A 13,421-nucleotide genomic window follows, 5' to 3' on the forward strand; every position below is an offset into this window, starting at 1 on the left:
CCCTCGGTGGCAGTATTGCCCGTACATCACCATAGATTCAGGTGGCAGCGCAGGCCACCCAGATCAGTATGGCCCACTGATGACAGCATGACCCACAGACGTCAACATGGTTTCAGATTACACACGTCCACATGGCCTTGGGTGGTAACATGGACCACAGATTTTAACATGCAACCAAAGTTTCAGGATCATAGGCCCACTTATGGGCCTCAGCAGCAGCACAGATGACAAACCTCAACACGGCCTCAGGACTCTCACATCAACATGGCCCCCAAAGGCTGCAAAGCCTGAGGACATCACCAAGGCATCAGGTAGCCGCACAGACCACTGTATGTCCACATTAGATCTCAAGGCTTTATCATCGCTTGGAGCAGCAACAGGGACCACAGACACCAACAGGGCATCCAGTGGCCCCGAGCACCACGGTGGACCTTTGAGGAGGTCCAATCCAGAAAGCGAACCGTTCCTCATCTCAGGCCTCGGTTGTTGGCCAGAGCTGGGAGAGTGTTGCAGGGTTGTGGGGTGGGGTGGGGTGGGGTGGGGATGCTGAGTCTGCATCTCCATAAGCTTTAGGCTACTGCATACCACACCGCAGGCCAACGCCCCCATGAGCAACAACACATTCCACAGTGAAGTCGACCTCAGCCCTGTCTCACACCGATCACTGCCATCTTGTCGCCAGTTCTGCCTCTCTCTATGGTGCCTGCACTGCTCTGCTCTTTCCCACTTCTTCATCACTCATTCATTAATTGTAGTGGGGCAGACCACCTGCCCTGTGCAAGGCGGGGTGGGTCCCTTTAAGCAGATTCTAATTAATGAATGAGGTGAATAAAATCTTTCTCTTGTGGCCATTTTATATTCACACAAGTATAAAGATTGCATATTATTTTCACTTTAAAACCATTGTAGTTTAGGGCTACAGAGACCAGCTTCTCTCCCAGAGTACCTGGGTTCGATCCCCTGTACTCATACAACAGCTCACAATTGTCTGTAACTCTAGTGCAAAAAGATCCAATACCTTTTTCTAGTTTCTGAGGGCAATAGGTACAAACACGGTGCACAGACATACATGCAGGTAAAACCGCATACACATAAAAATTATAATTTAACAATACAATGTTTGATACTTTTATTTTCATATTTAAGTACTTTTCATTTGAAAGGCAAGTCAGGCTGTCAAATATTTAAGTTTAAATTAGACATAAATGAGTGATTTGTGCTCTGGGATAGAAAGAGCATTCATAGCTTTAATTTTTGTGTGCAATGTATGAAATGTGTAAAATCTTCTAAGGTAAGAAAATCTCCATCACAAGTGTGTTAACCTGTCTGCTGTGAAACAGGGCCTGCCTAAGTAACCTAGTCTGGCTCTGCACTCCCACCTCATCTTCTTCAGTGCTGAAATATAGGCGTTCACCACCATGCTAAGTCCCGATTAAGGTTTTTAATCCAAAAAGAGAAAAAGGAAATCTTGGAGATGGTCAAATTCGGCAGCAAGGAAATGACAGATCTGAGAGCAATGGCCATCTGTGTGTGTCTTTTTGGCCGAGGTCTCCTTGCAGGCCTTGCATCTTATAAGCTCACTGGTCTGGGAGAAGGCTTTCTTCTCCCCAGTGACCCCAGAGGCTTCTTTCAATCAGAAAGAATGGTAATGTGCCACAACTTGAACGTAATAAAATTCTCTCCTTAGTGCTTGAAACAGTGCTCGAAACTTTTTAGACAGCTGGTGGATTTACAAAAGAAACAAGGATATTGCCATCTAGTGGTTTAATTGAAGAAATTCATTTAAGTGATTTTTTTTTTTTTCACTCACAAATTTGGCTTATTTTCAAGGTGGACCTGAATATGAAAGCATTTCTTTGTAGAAGCAAATCTCAACAGACCTCTTGAATCAGTACTTCAGACCTGACAGCTCTCCATTTCATTTCCAGGCCGTATTCCCTATTAAATTCAGCAGGATATGATTCAGAACACATGGAATCTTCACAATTGAAATGACTAATGAAGTATAATGTTTAACTGAAGAAATTCTAAGACAGAAATTAAACAAAAACTAAATTGGTCAAATTAATAATTGCAAAATGTTAAAACAATCGCATAAAATATATAGGCGTATAATATACAAACACTTATATATACCTATAGTAATGTTTCCTGAATTATGCCACAGGGAAGGTCCTCTGATGATGGGGAAGGTCCTTCTTTGTATGTTTATCTTATTGGTTGTTGAATACAGTACTGTTGGCCAATGAAGAAACAAGTTAGGTGTGACAAGGAGTCAAGAAGGATTCTGGGAAATGTAGTAAAGATATTCAGGGAGAAAGTGACATAGCAGGCAGACTCAGAATATAAGCAAGGACAAGAAGGAAGTTGTTCCTTTTCTTTTTCCTCCTGCTCTCTTCTCTATGGAGCCACCATGTGAGCCTGGGAAGACAAGATGCTTGCCGCCAGTGTCCTCTAAGATAAGTCTTATAAAATATATAGATTTATGATAATTAAGACTGAGTTAGCATATAAGAAATCCTAGTCAATTGTCCAGCAGCATTGTAAACTAATATAATACTCTCTGTATTATTCTGGCCATGCACATGGTGGTGAGGCTTGGGTGGTTGGAGTAAAGACTTATTGTTATACTCTGATTTTATTAAATACCTTCCTTAGGGCTGGCAATATAACTTAGGAAGTAAAGGCACTTGCTGCAAAACTTGATGATCTGAGTTCAATCTCCAGGAACTACATTATGTTAGGAAATTACAGATTCTCCCACATATTGTCCACCATGCAAGTGCCCTGGCATGAATATATGCATGCATATATGCATGTGTATACATAGAGATACACAAATATTTTAAAAATTCTTCATTGCAACTACTACTTTTGTGGTAGTCTATAACTAAGAAGCTTGACATGTAACACTTTAAAAATAATATCTATTTGTAATAACCAGAAACTGGAAGCAGCCTAGATGTCCCTCAACCGAAAAATGGATAGAGAAAATGTGGTACATTTACACAATGGAGTACTACTCAACAGAAGGAAACAATGGAATCTTGAAATTTGCAGGAAAATGGATGGAACTCGAAGAAACCATTCTGAGTGAGATAACCCAATCACAAAAAGATAAACATGATATGTACTCACTCATATGTGGACCTGCTTTATGATACATAGTAGTGACTGTGCTTTATCAGAGCTGTTTTTAATGATGTTGCTCAGAATGGTTTCCTTCCAGATGATGATTGAGAAGCTAATTAAAAAAAATGGTGCCAGGTACCACAAGAGTAACAGAACTGTGCTGTTTTTCTGGGATTTTGTTTTTTACTTTTTTTTTTTTAAATGGAGAGTGCTGGATGTCTCTACAATTTTGTTCAAATGACTGCAGAACTGGAAAAGCTGTTGTTGCTATTGATGCATAACATACTGCCATCATTGGTCTTTTATATAAATATAATTATATATATATATATACATATATAATTTGAATTTTTGGAAACTTTAGCTGTGCTGTCAACTTTGGAAAAAAGTATCCCAGTTTACCATGTTGAATTGGCATTGTACAAAAATTAACAGCCATATTGGTCTAGAAATGTTGAACTTAATTTTTTTCCATTTGTACAGGGATAATGCACTGTATTAAATATGTAAGGTCTTAAAAAAACAAGAAGGGATTTTGAGAGCCCATCACATGTGAAGGGATGCTCTCTTGGCCTGGACACATGGGGAAGGGCCTAGGCCTGGCCCAGGATGATGTGGTAGACTTTGGGGAGCCCCTTTTGAGGGCCTTACCTTGCCTGGGGAATGGAGGGCAGATGGCTAGGGGCAGGTGGGATGTTGGGGGAGAGGGGAGAGAGAGGGAGAAGGGATTGACATGTGAAGCAAGCTTGTTCCTAATTTGAACAAATAAAATAAAAAATAATATCTATAATTCCAACAAAATATTAATATGTAAGTCCAGACAAATCACTGATAATATAATTTACTTCCTTATGGATATATGCTTTTTCCCTCTGTCAAAGAGAATCAGTGCATTCTACTGTAGATCTAGCTTATTTCTAATGGAGAGTGGAGATAAGGACAAACTTTCCTACAGATAGAGCCCCAGAGCCACAATACATGAAGGAGATTTTCTCAGATTCCCCTTGAAAGCCAAAAGTTATCATTAACTCAACAGAGGATCTTTCCCCCACTTTCTGAGCATTTTGACTCCACTTTTCTTTCTTTTTCAAAAAGAAGTTTGAAGACTATAACTGGTTTTCGTGCATGTGTGTATTTGTACCATGTGCATGTCTGTGCCTGAGAAAGTCAAGAGGGCATCTGATTCTCTAAAAGTGGAGGTATGGGTGGTTATGAGTCACCATGTGATGCTGGCAATTAAACCAAGGTCTTCTACAAGAGTAATAAGTGCTCTAAACCACTGAGCATCTCTCCAGAACCTTGACTCTACTTGTCAAGCTAATTTTAGACATTTGGAAGCATACTAGCTTTCCCAGGATTAGTCAAGTTAGAACTTCCTTCTTAGCCATAGTCAGTCATAGAGAACTGCCATAGTCATAGAAAGTACTGTCAGAGTCACAGAGAACTGTCATAGTCACAGAATACTGCCACAGTCATAGAGTACTGCCACAGTCACAGAATACTGTCATAGTCACAGAGTATTGTCATAGTCACAGAGTACTGTCATAGTCATAGAGTACTGCCACAGTCACAGAGTACTGTCATAGCCACAGAGTACTGTCACAGTCACAGAGTATTGTCACAGTCACAGAGTATTGTCACAGTCATAGAGTACTGTCATAGTCATAGAGAACTGTCACAGTCACAGAGTACTGTCATAGTCATAGAGTACTGCCACAGTCACAGAGTACTGTCATAGTCACAGAGTACTGCCACAGTCACAGAGTATTGTCACAGTCACAGAGTATTGTCACAGTCATAGAGTACTGTCATAGTCATAGAGTACTGCCACAGTCACAGAGTATTGTCACAGTCACAGAGTACCGTCACAGTCATGAGTACTGTCACAGTCACGAGTACTGTCATAGTCACAAAGTACTGTCACAGTCATGAGTACTGTCACAGTCACGAGTACTGTCACAGTCACAGAGTACTGTCACAGTCACGAGTACTGTCACAGTCATAGTACTGTCACAATCATAGAGTACTGTCACAGTCATAGAGTACTGTCACAGTCACAGAGTACTGCCACAGTCATAGAGTACTGTCACAGTCACAGAGTACTGTCACAGTCACGAGTACTGTCACAGTCAGAGTACTGCCACAGTCATAGAGTACTGCCATAGTCACAGAATACTGTCATAGTCACAGAGTATTGTCATAGTCATAGAGTACTGTCACAGTCACAGAGTACTGTCATAGTCATAGAGTACTGCCACAGTTACAGAGTTCTGTCACAGTCACAGAGTACTGCCACAGTCATAGAGTACTGTCACAGTCACAGAGTACTGTCACAGTCACGAGTACTGTCACAGTCAGAGTACTGCCACAGTCATAGAGTACTGCCATAGTCACAGAATACTGTCATAGTCACAGAGTATTGTCATAGTCATAGAGTACTGTCACAGTCACAGAGTATTGTCACAGTCACAGAGTACCGTCACAGTCATGAGTACTGTCACAGTCACAGAGTACTGTCACAATCACAAAGTACTGTCACAGTCATGAGTACTGTCACAGTCACAGAGTACTGTCACAGTCATAGAGTACTGCCACAGTCACAGAGTACTGTCACAGTCATGAGTACTATCACAGTCATAGAGTACTGCAACAGTCATACAGTACTGTCACAGTCACAGAGTACTGCCACAGTCATAGAGTACTGTCACAGTCACAGAGTACTGTCACAGTCATAGAGTACTGCCACAGTCACAGAGTACTGTCACAGTCATGAGTACTATCACAGTCATAGAGTACTGCCACAGTCATAGAGTACTGTCACAGTCACAGAGTACTGTCACAGTCATGAGTACAGTCATAGTCAGAGTACTCTCACAGTCACAGAGTACCGTCACAGTCATGAGTACTGTCACAGTCACGAGTACTGTCATAGTCACAAAGTACTGTCAGAGTCATGAGTATTGTCACAGTCACGAGTACTGTCACAGTCATAGAGTACTGTCACAGTCATGAGTACTGTCACAGTCAGAGTACTGTCAAAATCATAGAGTACTGTCACAGTCATAGAGTACTGTCACAGTCATAGAGTACTGCCACAGTCATAGAGTACTGTCACAGTCACAGAGTACTGTCACAGTCATAGAGTACTGCCACAGTCACAGAGTACTGTCACAGTCATGAGTACTATCACAGTCATAGAGTACTGCCACAGTCATAGAGTACTGTCACAGTCACAGAGTACTGTCACAGTCATGAGTACTGTCATAGTCAGAGTACTCTCACAGTTACAGAGTACTGTCACATTCACAGAGTACTGTCACAGTCACAGAGTACTGTCACAGTCACAAGTACTGTCACAGTCACAGAGTACTGTCACAGTCACGAGTACTGTCACAGTCACGAGTACTGTCACAGTCACAGAGTACTGTCACAGTCACAAGTACCGTCACAGTCACAGAGTACTGTCACAGTCACGAGTACTGTCACAGTCACGAGTACTGTCACAGTCACAGAGTACTGTCACAGTCACGAGTACTGTCACAGTCAGAGTACTGTCACAATCATAGAGTACTGTCACAGTCATAGAGTACTGCCACAGTCATAGAGTACTGTCACAGTCACAGAGTACTGTCACAGTCACGAGTACTGTCACAGTCAGAGTACTGTCACAATCATAGAGTAATACCATAGTGCCCATTCAGCCTGGGATGGACAAAATTCTGGCTTTTTAATGGCATTTTCTAGGACAGATTTAAGAGTCTAGAGGGGAAATAAAAAACTAAACAGAATAACAGAGCTCAGTTTAAGGACCCTCCAGAAAACAGCTATACCTTATATTCTAAAGACAGTTCAGGGACAGAGGCCCTGACACTCCTGGAAAGGTATGTTCTAGTCTTCGTCCTGCAGGCCTCTCAACTGTCCTCACAGATTCTGCTAAGATTGTTGCAGAAGACACGGATGGAAGTCACATGGGCACACATACACTGTGTTGGCTGACAGTATATTTATGGAACCTACTTTCTATCAACGTAGCAACAGTAGCAATAGTAGTAGTAGTAATAGTATCAGCAGTAGTAGAAGAGGAAGAAAAAGATGGTCATGATTAGATAACAGATTTTATTTAGATGTAGTAAATTACCAGAAAGTTGATAAAGCCAAAAATTTGAAAGTACTGCCAAACTTTAAGAACTGTTTATAAAGTTTTCTGATAACTTCTTCAAATAGGTTACTTTCTTGTCAAGTACAAAGGCACATAAGGGGTGGCATCCATTTGGAGACTGCCTTTCTGCAGGCTGTTTATATGCTCAGTAGACATTTTTTGTTACTAGCATAAATTTTTCTTGAAGACCTTATTTAAACTATTTAGTGTCAGTCCAAGGATGTGGTTCAGTATAGAGTGTGCCTGCATTGCATGCGCAAGGTGCCCAATTCAGCCCATAGTGCCACAAAAACAAAGAAGCAAAACAAAAACAAAACACCTCCCAGCTTTGACCCTCTTTAACAATGAGGATTAGCACTCTGCCATCTTTGTCTTGAAAAAGCTCTCCCAGGCCATTCTAACACCTGATTTTGAGAAGTAGTCTTCCAGACTCCAGTAAATAAACTAATGAGACTAAAGATGTTTTTAGAAGATGTTTTAAGGCAACCAAGGATAAAAAATAGAACAACTGGCCAAATTTAATGGTCGTTTAGCTACAGAACTGGCAGATCACCAACAAGATTTAACACTGACAATCCGATCTGTATGGGAAATGAACTTTTAATGTGTTTTATTGCCGCAGGTGGCAACTTGGTAAAAATTACTGTGAATTAGTGGAAATATTCTAAATACGTATGTATTGATTAACTAAAACATTACCCACCGAGCACCAGGTGCATGTTAGAATTGAGGACAGGCACCAGAATTTCAACAAAGGGGTTCTCTGCTATAGGAAACATGTTGCATAATCAAATATGACTGTTAGATGTCATTGTGACAAATCATCTGTGAACTTCTCAAGAATACAAATGTTCACCATCTGATTATAAAGAACAATGATGTAATTAGCAAGACAATATAAACTGCATAGTTATAATGTAAGTGGTAAGGTTTATATTGCTGCTGCTGTTGTTTTGAGATAGTATCTCACCACATATTCCAAGCTGGCCTGGAACTCACAGTGATTTTCCACTTCCAAGGGCTGTCATTACAGACACGTGCCACCATGCTTGATGTAAGTGGTAAATTTTAAGGCATCCACAAAGATGTTACTTGACCACAGGGTCAGTCCACAAGAGGAGGAAGACAACTGGGATCCCTTTTCATAGAAGCTGACAGTGCCTTGAATTTCTGAATAAAAACTAGGTTTTATTTGAGAAAAGAAAGGAAAAAGGTTGGGGTATGGCTCTGAATGCTGAGAAGTGTGGAATATATCAAGCACTGGTTTAGGTTTGGGATTCAAGATTTGAGGGGAAGATCAGAGGAAGACAATATTAAAGAAGCAGGAAGCAAGAAATTTGAAGATAGAGGGAGGCTGTAGAACAAAATTGCAGCAGACTGTATTAGCCTCATGTTCGGGAGCCATTTGCTGCCAACTGATGTCTTCAGGGCTGTGGTTGGAACCAGCCGAATCGCCCCGGGTCCATTCCTGAGTGGGGGAGTGTGGTTGAGGGAAGGCTAGCTATCCAACAGCATTAAAGAAAAGACAAAGACATCTGTTCGTAACAGGAGGGCAAGGTCAGTCAATACTGAATGCGCCCAGTTTATTCATGCATCATCTTAAATAACTATCTAAAGGTGGGGACAAAGGCAGAAGACTTCTACTCTCATGTATAAAGGGCAGATAGCAATTACTTCCCTTAATCCTAAAGATACTCCTTAGCTGCACTACTAAGATCCCCAGGCACTCCATATCAGCACATCTCACTCAGTCTTCAGGGTACGTGCAAACTCTCTCTGGCCCAAGTCTATTGTTACTTAGATAGGAGCCATTCTCCACTATTCTCCTGCAATCATTAGTTTACACCTTAAAGACAATAGAAATCGAGGCTTAAAAGCTTCCAACCTTAAGCCTGGATCTTTGTGTAGGAGGGTTTCTCTGCACATTAATGTGTGCCAAACCTGTAGGCAGGGCAGGGTGGTGGAGTGGGGCAGAAGTGTCCAGGTGTTGATGACTCACAGACTACTGCCAACTAAGGAGTGGATTGGAGATATTGACCCTTTGTTGAGTCTTAGCTATTTGAATGAAAGAGTGATGCCCTGGTTAACATATCTGGCTTTGTTACTGGCTTTTTGGAATTGTTATTGTTTTTTTTGCCATTGGCCAAACAGAACTTTATTTAACAATCAATAAGATAAACATACACAGTACATTCCCCATCATCTCCTCTTTTTTGTCTAAAATAAAAGGATAACTTATCTTTTATAATAACTGAAGAAAACTATAACCATAACTATCTGTCTTTAACTCTATCAAAGACCACAGAAGGATAATATATAAACTCTAGAATTGACAGAGACATCTGCTACCTGGACAGTCACCCACAGTTCCTCTGTAATGTTGGGGCATCCATCTTTAGCCTATAGGCCAGTGTGTCTAGCACATTTCTCCATTTTAACAGGAACCCTTCAGTATTGTCTTGTTTTGTAATTTCAGCAGTCATTTTCTTGTGGGTCCTGTATGTCCAGTTTATACAGCAACAAACGGTCCAGGCAAGAGCAGTTTCTTGCTCAAATGGCTAATCTTGCCATGTTGAAAGCAAACTCCATAACAAGTTTTTTTCGATGCCCATCCTCCTTTCTGACGTAATTGGTGTGCCAGGAGCAGTTGTGTCTCACTGCCAAGAAAAACCCTAAACCATTTAAATGCCATATTTCTATAGGTCTTTGAAAGGTTTGAAGAATACCTAACCATCTCAAATACATCTCTATATCTAGAAAACCTATCTAACCTAATTATAGGTTCTGACTATTATAGGTTAAAGATCTGTATAAACACAATACCTAAACAATGGGAGACATATACATATCACAAAATTGACCTTACAAATGCAAAGTATTCATTCCTATATCCTATTCCCCCTTTCTTTTTCTTTAAAAAGAGATTGACTATGCTCATTACCATTTATAACCAACCCCATTTAAATGAAAACAAACATTTATAAACAATATTTGGGGATATGGGCGTCATTCCTTCTAAACTGCTTCCTGCTGATTGGGGGAAATGTTCGTATACCATAGGGATCATGATAAAACATAGAAACTTGACCAATTCCTTGTTTTTGTAGTCTGTAAGTCTGTATCATCTCAGCTTTAGGGGATCTTGCTTGATCAAACCATATTAGTCTGGAAGGAATCCATAGCGTTTTATTTTCTGTGGAAACACAAACAGAACTTCTTTTTCCAAATAGTCTGTCCTAAGACTTAAATTTTGAAGTTAGAGCATTTTTAAAATGTATAAGTTGGATTAATTTAGCAGCATTTATGATCAAATGTATTTAACAGCAGTAAGTCTCTCCTTGGCAATTAAACAATTTAAAGACAACAATATGGTATATAGTTTCCAGATTGTGTATTTTTATCTTTATGTGGCTTTTTTATTACTTTATTTTTACTTTCTTTTGTTTCTTTTTTCCCCGAGACAGGGTTTCTCTGTGGACATCCATCTGCCTCTGCTTCCTTTAGCAAATCCTACCCGTGTTTGTCACCACAACCAGCTACTCCATTTCTTCCTGTTACTTTTTCTCTCACAAGCCTACATATATTTTTAAATGTAGTGTAAACCTTTAGATATTTTTCTTTATCTGGATCTGCCTTTATCCTCTTGGCAGTGCCGAGTCCAATGCCCAAGAGCACCTGGATGGAGCGAGCATATGGAAGCTGCTCCGATGCCTCTCAGCGGCCCAAAAGGGCAGGCTGGGCTGTGGCGGCAAGTTTCCCTCTTTCTCTGGGAACCTTGGGGCATGGGGTTATCCCACTTCTGACACCATTCTGTTACGATAAATCTTTCCGCCAAAGCTGCCGAGCCCTACCACCATGTGGGCCATCTCTGCCAGCGGCCTGCCTGAGTTAGGGCCCAAATTAATACACAGAGAGACTTGTATTAGGTACAATGCTGCCCGGCCAATGACTAGGATTCTCATCTGTTAGCTCAGTCTTAATTATCATAAATCTACATATTTTATAAGACTTATCTTATCGGATGCCTTATTGGCATCCCTCGTTGCTGGTGGATCACAATGCACTGCTCGAGGAGGAAGGGGAGAGGGGCTGGAATTGTTATTGTTAATGGAACTTCCCTGCCTCACTTTGACATGACCTTGCTGTTTCCTGGGGTCATTTGTCAAATGTACTTGTATCCTGTCTTGGAATCAACTTTGGGGCAAATCCAAATAAAGGTAGTAAATCTCTTAATAACCCAAAGAAAACAGGAAAAAGCAACTTCTTGTCATTTTACACATGTGCAGATGGATATGTGGAAAGATTAATTCTGCTGTCTCGATCACTTAACTGGTGAATGATAAAGCCCAGATTCAAACTCAAATCAAGCAATCTTAGCATTGTGTTACACAGTCAGGCTCAAACTCCAAATGCAAAGCAAGTCTTGTGGATGTGGTGTGAAAGCCAGAGGCAGTCTGTTTGTCAGTTTGCTTTAAGGTAACTCGAAACTGACTGCTATTTTCAAATTCTGATCCTAATTACTATAAATTTGGAACCAGAGATACGCCTGTTAGCTCCTTCTGCCTTTCCTCCAGCACACTTTAGTAGGCCGAAAATTCATCCTGTAGTCTTCCCCTTGCTGAGAGTGACAGTCATAGAAAATTTAGAAGTTGAGTGGATTGCTTTTGCAGGCGGTCAGCTGCAAAACATTTGGAAAGTGGTTCAGCTCACCAGGTATTTTTAATATGTCCCTATACTGATCACACACATCTCCCATAACCCTGTATTATTTTTGTTGTTGTTTTTGTTGTTTTGTTTTTTCAGTAATAATATGAAATGAAAGTAAGTGATGAAAAGAAATAGGAAAGAATAGTTACACGTAAAACTCACTGGCAGCTCAGAATTCCCTGTCCTTGTCCATGACCAAAATGACTCCCATGCCTCCACATGTGTAGGCAAACACTGGAAGGCAGATCTCAGTTCAGCTGATTCACCAAGTGACTCTGTGAAATTGAGCACATTACCTCACTCTTTGCGGTCTTTGTTGCCCTCTGCAAAGAAAGAGTTTCAAATGCAGTTTGTTTCCTGTTTCAGTGTTTCTCTGGGTCTCTCACTGCTGAGATAGCCAGCATCGTGGCTGAACGAGAATCCAGCATCGTGGTTGAAGGAGAATCACTTTGCACTACACTTTGCACTCTGCAGGAACTGTGTGCTCCCTAAGTTCACTTGTTGGCTTTTGCCTTCCCTGCCGTTCGGAACACTTTTCCTTCTCTTACAAAAGTTCAAACCGGTTTTTAAAATTCTTAATGACTACAGAAACAATTGAGCCCTCCTCTGAATCTCTAAGTATTTATTATCACACCACTCATGCATACGGCATTAGCATTTATAGCACAAGAAAACCCTGCGAGAGACTTTCCAGTAGGCATAGACTATGGTATTAATTGCTCGAGAAGTGGTTTGGAGTGTACTTCTCAACATGTGGTGGAAAAATCACATTGAGAACCACTAGCCTTAGACTGTGTTCCTTTCATCCGGATCAGACCCACGCTAGCACGCTATACACTGCAGGCTGAGGATAATTAGTATATAAATGAATTCAAATACCCATATACTCCGGAATGCGCAAATGAAACAATACCTTTGCAGTAGGAGAAGGGATTCGCAAAAGGAAACCATAATTCCCACCTGCAGAGGGCAGCAGCGCCTCGACGGTGAGGGCGCAGGGTTTGTGCAGCCCATCTTGGTTCTTTAAGAAAAGCCCCAAACTGAAAGTCTTTGTTCTTTGTTCCTGATTTTATAATGTTAGCAACAAAGCGAAGTATTTTTTAAATACCCTTTTAAGGTCTTTGGCGTTTGGTGGTCTTTTAGGCTTTGATCATCTCTTCTTCAGTCCAATGTAGGGTGGCTTTTCCAAATGTCTGATTCTCTCCAAAGGTCCCCCAAACCAGCTTTGTGACCAAGGAAACGAACTGGACAGGGTCACGTGTCAATCAGATTCTCAGATTCCCTTTACCTCTCTCTCTCTCTTCCTCTCTCCCCCTCCCCCCTTCTCCTTTCCCTTACGATAGAAACCTCACAAGATAAATTATATATATATGCAACACCCGAAGGGACAAAACAACTACAAAACAAAAGGGACTCGTCGTAT

At 41.0% G+C, this 13,421-nt stretch overlaps 2 long non-coding RNA genes across 2 annotated transcripts; both read right to left on the bottom strand.

Annotated features, from left to right (window-relative positions):
- Positions 1-1,747: 1,747 nt before the first annotated feature.
- On the bottom strand, positions 1,748-2,263 carry LOC118238247. Its single transcript, XR_004768035.1, has 2 exons — positions 2,137-2,263; positions 1,748-2,027 (listed from the first exon to the last, which is right to left on the bottom strand). It is a non-coding gene; the product is annotated as an uncharacterized LOC118238247 (long non-coding RNA).
- An 8,998-nt stretch (positions 2,264-11,261) lies between these two features.
- On the bottom strand, positions 11,262-13,322 carry LOC107979280. Its single transcript, XR_003482550.2, has 2 exons — positions 13,107-13,322; positions 11,262-12,321 (listed from the first exon to the last, which is right to left on the bottom strand). It is a non-coding gene; the product is annotated as an uncharacterized LOC107979280 (long non-coding RNA).
- Positions 13,323-13,421: the final 99 nt, after the last annotated feature.

Source organism: Cricetulus griseus, chromosome 2 (genome assembly GCF_003668045.3).
Source record: "Cricetulus griseus strain 17A/GY chromosome 2, alternate assembly CriGri-PICRH-1.0, whole genome shotgun sequence".
Classification (NCBI taxonomy): Eukaryota; Metazoa; Chordata; class Mammalia; order Rodentia; family Cricetidae; genus Cricetulus; species Cricetulus griseus.